At 43.4% G+C, this 5,000-nt stretch overlaps 15 non-coding genes across 15 annotated transcripts in view; all 15 read left to right on the forward strand.

The window, feature by feature from the left end:
* The window catches only part of LOC145881977 (5S ribosomal RNA), a 119-nt gene extending 76 nt beyond the window's left edge, over nt 1-43 (forward strand). The window contains exon 1 of the ribosomal RNA XR_014393544.1: nt 1-43. This exon is cut by the window's left edge and continues 76 nt beyond it. This is a non-coding gene — a ribosomal RNA (5S ribosomal RNA).
* Nucleotides 44-182: 139 nt separating this feature from the next.
* Nucleotides 183-301, forward strand: LOC145883799 (5S ribosomal RNA). The gene has a single exon (XR_014395375.1). It is a non-coding gene; the product is annotated as a 5S ribosomal RNA (ribosomal RNA).
* A 139-nt stretch (nt 302-440) lies between these two features.
* On the forward strand, nt 441-559 carry LOC145883800 (5S ribosomal RNA). Its single transcript, XR_014395376.1, has one exon. It is a non-coding gene; the product is annotated as a 5S ribosomal RNA (ribosomal RNA).
* Nucleotides 560-968: 409 nt separating this feature from the next.
* On the forward strand, nt 969-1,087 carry LOC145881978 (5S ribosomal RNA). Its single transcript, XR_014393545.1, has one exon. It is a non-coding gene; the product is annotated as a 5S ribosomal RNA (ribosomal RNA).
* Nucleotides 1,088-1,226: 139 nt separating this feature from the next.
* LOC145883801 (5S ribosomal RNA) lies at nt 1,227-1,345 on the forward strand. Its single transcript, XR_014395377.1, has one exon. It is a non-coding gene; the product is annotated as a 5S ribosomal RNA (ribosomal RNA).
* Nucleotides 1,346-1,484: 139 nt separating this feature from the next.
* Nucleotides 1,485-1,603, forward strand: LOC145883802 (5S ribosomal RNA). The gene has a single exon (XR_014395378.1). It is a non-coding gene; the product is annotated as a 5S ribosomal RNA (ribosomal RNA).
* A 409-nt stretch (nt 1,604-2,012) lies between these two features.
* On the forward strand, nt 2,013-2,131 carry LOC145857232 (5S ribosomal RNA). The gene has a single exon (XR_014378129.1). It is a non-coding gene; the product is annotated as a 5S ribosomal RNA (ribosomal RNA).
* A 409-nt stretch (nt 2,132-2,540) lies between these two features.
* Nucleotides 2,541-2,659, forward strand: LOC145881979 (5S ribosomal RNA). Its single transcript, XR_014393546.1, has one exon. It is a non-coding gene; the product is annotated as a 5S ribosomal RNA (ribosomal RNA).
* A 139-nt stretch (nt 2,660-2,798) lies between these two features.
* On the forward strand, nt 2,799-2,917 carry LOC145883803 (5S ribosomal RNA). Its single transcript, XR_014395379.1, has one exon. It is a non-coding gene; the product is annotated as a 5S ribosomal RNA (ribosomal RNA).
* A 409-nt stretch (nt 2,918-3,326) lies between these two features.
* On the forward strand, nt 3,327-3,445 carry LOC145881980 (5S ribosomal RNA). The gene has a single exon (XR_014393547.1). It is a non-coding gene; the product is annotated as a 5S ribosomal RNA (ribosomal RNA).
* Nucleotides 3,446-3,584: 139 nt separating this feature from the next.
* LOC145883804 (5S ribosomal RNA) lies at nt 3,585-3,703 on the forward strand. Its single transcript, XR_014395380.1, has one exon. It is a non-coding gene; the product is annotated as a 5S ribosomal RNA (ribosomal RNA).
* Nucleotides 3,704-3,842: 139 nt separating this feature from the next.
* Nucleotides 3,843-3,961, forward strand: LOC145883805 (5S ribosomal RNA). The gene has a single exon (XR_014395381.1). It is a non-coding gene; the product is annotated as a 5S ribosomal RNA (ribosomal RNA).
* Nucleotides 3,962-4,370: 409 nt separating this feature from the next.
* Nucleotides 4,371-4,489, forward strand: LOC145881982 (5S ribosomal RNA). The gene has a single exon (XR_014393549.1). It is a non-coding gene; the product is annotated as a 5S ribosomal RNA (ribosomal RNA).
* A 139-nt stretch (nt 4,490-4,628) lies between these two features.
* LOC145883806 (5S ribosomal RNA) lies at nt 4,629-4,747 on the forward strand. Its single transcript, XR_014395382.1, has one exon. It is a non-coding gene; the product is annotated as a 5S ribosomal RNA (ribosomal RNA).
* A 139-nt stretch (nt 4,748-4,886) lies between these two features.
* The window catches only part of LOC145883807 (5S ribosomal RNA), a 119-nt gene continuing 5 nt past the window's right edge, over nt 4,887-5,000 (forward strand). The window contains exon 1 of the ribosomal RNA XR_014395383.1: nt 4,887-5,000. This exon is cut by the window's right edge and continues 5 nt beyond it. This is a non-coding gene — a ribosomal RNA (5S ribosomal RNA).

Raw genomic sequence — 5,000 nt, forward strand, 5'->3', positions numbered from 1 at the left:
ACTTGGATGGGAGACCGCCTGGGAATACCAGGTGCTGTAAGCATTTTGTCCACGAGGGTGTGCTCTTGCACTATTTCATCAGCAACACTGCCTTGTAGTAAGCATTTAATGATGAATTGACTAAATGTCTGTTTTATCAGACTCACTTTGACTATATATGTTGTAGCAAGAGATTGATTCTCGCTTACGGCCATATCAGCCTGGGTACGCCCGATCTCGTCTGATCTCGGAAGCTAAGCAGGGTCGGGCCTGGTTAGTACTTGGATGGGAGACCGCCTGGGAATACCAGGTGCTGTAAGCATTTTGTCCACGAGGGTGTGCTCTTGCACTATTTCATCAGCAACACTGCCTTGTAGTAAGCATTTAATGATGAATTGACTAAATGTCTGTTTTATCAGACTCACTTTGACTATATATGTTGTAGCAAGAGATTGATTCTCGCTTACGGCCATATCAGCCTGGGTACGCCCGATCTCGTCTGATCTCGGAAGCTAAGCAGGGTCGGGCCTGGTTAGTACTTGGATGGGAGACCGCCTGGGAATACCAGGTGCTGTAAGCATTTTGTCCACGAGGGTGTGCTCTTGCACTATTTCATCAGCAACACTGCCTTGTAGTAAGCATTTAATGATGAATTGACAAAATGCAGCTTCCTGCCTTTTTAATAGGATCAAATTTCCTTGTGTTTTCAATTAGCATCTGCCTTGTATTTATAAGACAAACAAGAATATTGTTGCTGAATGCAGCTTGTGTGTGCTTTATGCTCCTTTGCCCTGTTCAAATGATGAAAGGAAATAAAGTTTGTATTTTATCCAACTACCTGTGCTAAAAAGTGATGGGAACAGTGTTTGTAATTTCTTCTACTTTTTCAGTGACACAAAGTTCAAGCTGCTTATCTAATTGGTGAAAATGCAATGTCTGTTTATCACACTCACTTTGACTATATATGTTGTAGCAAGAGATTGTTTCTCGCTTATGGCCATACCAGCCTGGGTACGCCCGATCTCGTCTGATCTCGGAAGCTAAGCAGGGTCGGGCCTGGTTAGTACTTGGATGGGAGACCGCCTGGGAATACCAGGTGCTGTAAGCATTTTGTCCACGAGGGTGTGCTCTTGCACTATTTCATCAGCAACACTGCCTTGTAGTAAGCATTTAATGATGAATTGACTAAATGTCTGTTTTATCAGACTCACTTTGACTATATATGTTGTAGCAAGAGATTGATTCTCGCTTACGGCCATATCAGCCTGGGTACGCCCGATCTCGTCTGATCTCGGAAGCTAAGCAGGGTCGGGCCTGGTTAGTACTTGGATGGGAGACCGCCTGGGAATACCAGGTGCTGTAAGCATTTTGTCCACGAGGGTGTGCTCTTGCACTATTTCATCAGCAACACTGCCTTGTAGTAAGCATTTAATGATGAATTGACTAAATGTCTGTTTTATCAGACTCACTTTGACTATATATGTTGTAGCAAGAGAATGATTCTCGCTTACGGCCATATCAGCCTGGGTACGCCCGATCTCGTCTGATCTCGGAAGCTAAGCAGGGTCGGGCCTGGTTAGTACTTGGATGGGAGACCGCCTGGGAATACCAGGTGCTGTAAGCATTTTGTCCACGAGGGTGTGCTCTTGCACTATTTCATCAGCAACACTGCCTTGTAGTAAGCATTTAATGATGAATTGACAAAATGCAGCTTCCTGCCTTTTTAATAGGATCAAATTTCCTTGTGTTTTCAATTAGCATCTGCCTTGTATTTATAAGACAAACAAGAATATTGTTGCTGAATGCAGCTTGTGTGTGCTTTATGCTCCTTTGCCCTGTTCAAATGATGAAAGGAAATAAAGTTTGTATTTTATCCAACTACCTGTGCTAAAAAGTGATGGGAACAGTGTTTGTAATTTCTTCTACTTTTTCAGTGACACAAAGTTCAAGCTGCTTATCTAATTGGTGAAAATGCAATGTCTGTTTATCACACTCACTTTGACTATATATGTTGTAGCAAGAGATTGTTTCTCGCTTACGGCCATACCAGCCTGGGTACGCCCGATCTCGTCTGATCTCGGAAGCTAAGCAGGGTCGGGCCTGGTTAGTACTTGGATGGGAGACCGCCTGGGAATACCAGGTGCTGTAAGCATTTTGTCCACGAGGGTGTGCTCTTGCACTATTTCATCAGCAACACTGCCTTGTAGTAAGCATTTAATCATGAATTGACAAAATGCAGCTTCCTGCCTTTTTAATAGGATCAAATTTCCTTGTGTTTTCAATTAGCATCTGCCTTGTATTTATAAGACAAACAAGAATATTGTTGCTGAATGCAGCTTGTGTGTGCTTTATGCTCCTTTGCCCTGTTCAAATGATGAAAGGAAATAAAGTTTGTATTTTATCCAATTACCTGTGCTAAAAAGTGATGGGAACAGTGTTTGTAATTTCTTCTACTTTTTCAGTGACACAAAGTTCAAGCTGCTTATCTAATTGGTGAAAATGCAATGTCTGTTTATCACACTCACTTTGACTATATATGTTGTAGCAAGAGATTGTTTCTCGCTTATGGCCATACCAGCCTGGGTACGCCCGATCTCGTCTGATCTCGGAAGCTAAGCAGGGTCGGGCCTGGTTAGTACTTGGATGGGAGACCGCCTGGGAATACCAGGTGCTGTAAGCATTTTGTCCACGAGGGTGTGCTCTTGCACTATTTCATCAGCAACACTGCCTTGTAGTAAGCATTTAATGATGAATTGACTAAATGTCTGTTTTATCAGACTCACTTTGACTATATATGTTGTAGCAAGAGATTGATTCTCGCTTACGGCCATATCAGCCTGGGTACGCCCGATCTCGTCTGATCTCGGAAGCTAAGCAGGGTCGGGCCTGGTTAGTACTTGGATGGGAGACCGCCTGGGAATACCAGGTGCTGTAAGCATTTTGTCCACGAGGGTGTGCTCTTGCACTATTTCATCAGCAACACTGCCTTGTAGTAAGCATTTAATGATGAATTGACAAAATGCAGCTTCCTGCCTTTTTAATAGGATCAAATTTCCTTGTGTTTTCAATTAGCATCTGCCTTGTATTTATAAGACAAACAAGAATATTGTTGCTGAATGCAGCTTGTGTGTGCTTTATGCTCCTTTGCCCTGTTCAAATGATGAAAGGAAATAAAGTTTGTATTTTATCCAACTACCTGTGCTAAAAAGTGATGGGAACAGTGTTTGTAATTTCTTCTACTTTTTCAGTGACACAAAGTTCAAGCTGCTTATCTAATTGGTGAAAATGCAATGTCTGTTTATCACACTCACTTTGACTATATATGTTGTAGCAAGAGATTGTTTCTCGCTTATGGCCATACCAGCCTGGGTACGCCCGATCTCGTCTGATCTCGGAAGCTAAGCAGGGTCGGGCCTGGTTAGTACTTGGATGGGAGACCGCCTGGGAATACCAGGTGCTGTAAGCATTTTGTCCACGAGGGTGTGCTCTTGCACTATTTCATCAGCAACACTGCCTTGTAGTAAGCATTTAATGATGAATTGACTAAATGTCTGTTTTATCAGACTCACTTTGACTATATATGTTGTAGCAAGAGATTGATTCTCGCTTACGGCCATATCAGCCTGGGTACGCCCGATCTCGTCTGATCTCGGAAGCTAAGCAGGGTCGGGCCTGGTTAGTACTTGGATGGGAGACCGCCTGGGAATACCAGGTGCTGTAAGCATTTTGTCCACGAGGGTGTGCTCTTGCACTATTTCATCAGCAACACTGCCTTGTAGTAAGCATTTAATGATGAATTGACTAAATGTCTGTTTTATCAGACTCACTTTGACTATATATGTTGTAGCAAGAGATTGATTCTCGCTTACGGCCATATCAGCCTGGGTACGCCCGATCTCGTCTGATCTCGGAAGCTAAGCAGGGTCGGGCCTGGTTAGTACTTGGATGGGAGACCGCCTGGGAATACCAGGTGCTGTAAGCATTTTGTCCACGAGGGTGTGCTCTTGCACTATTTCATCAGCAACACTGCCTTGTAGTAAGCATTTAATGATGAATTGACAAAATGCAGCTTCCTGCCTTTTTAATAGGATCAAATTTCCTTGTGTTTTCAATTAGCATCTGCCTTGTATTTATAAGACAAACAAGAATATTGTTGCTGAATGCAGCTTGTGTGTGCTTTATGCTCCTTTGCCCTGTTCAAATGATGAAAGGAAATAAAGTTTGTATTTTATCCAACTACCTGTGCTAAAAAGTGATGGGAACAGTGTTTGTAATTTCTTCTACTTTTTCAGTGACACAAAGTTCAAGCTGCTTATCTAATTGGTGAAAATGCAATGTCTGTTTATCACACTCACTTTGACTATATATGTTGTAGCAAGAGATTGTTTCTCGCTTATGGCCATACCAGCCTGGGTACGCCCGATCTCGTCTGATCTCGGAAGCTAAGCAGGGTCGGGCCTGGTTAGTACTTGGATGGGAGACCGCCTGGGAATACCAGGTGCTGTAAGCATTTTGTCCACGAGGGTGTGCTCTTGCACTATTTCATCAGCAACACTGCCTTGTAGTAAGCATTTAATGATGAATTGACTAAATGTCTGTTTTATCAGACTCACTTTGACTATATATGTTGTAGCAAGAGATTGATTCTCGCTTACGGCCATATCAGCCTGGGTACGCCCGATCTCGTCTGATCTCGGAAGCTAAGCAGGGTCGGGCCTGGTTAGTACTTGGATGGGAGACCGCCTGGGAATACCAGGTGCTGTAAGCATTTTGTCCACGAGGGTGTGCTCTTGCACTATTTCATCAGCAACACTGCCTTGTAGTAAGCATTTAATGATGAATTGACTAAATGTCTGTTTTATCAGACTCACTTTGACTATATATGTTGTAGCAAGAGATTGATTCTCGCTTACGGCCATATCAGCCTGGGTACGCCCGATCTCGTCTGATCTCGGAAGCTAAGCAGGGTCGGGCCTGGTTAGTACTTGGATGGGAGACCGCCTGGGAATACCAGGTGCTGT

This window comes from Salmo salar, chromosome 08 (genome assembly GCF_965601325.2).
Source record: "Salmo salar chromosome 08, fSalSal1, whole genome shotgun sequence".
In the NCBI taxonomy this organism is placed as follows: domain Eukaryota; kingdom Metazoa; phylum Chordata; class Actinopteri; order Salmoniformes; family Salmonidae; genus Salmo; species Salmo salar.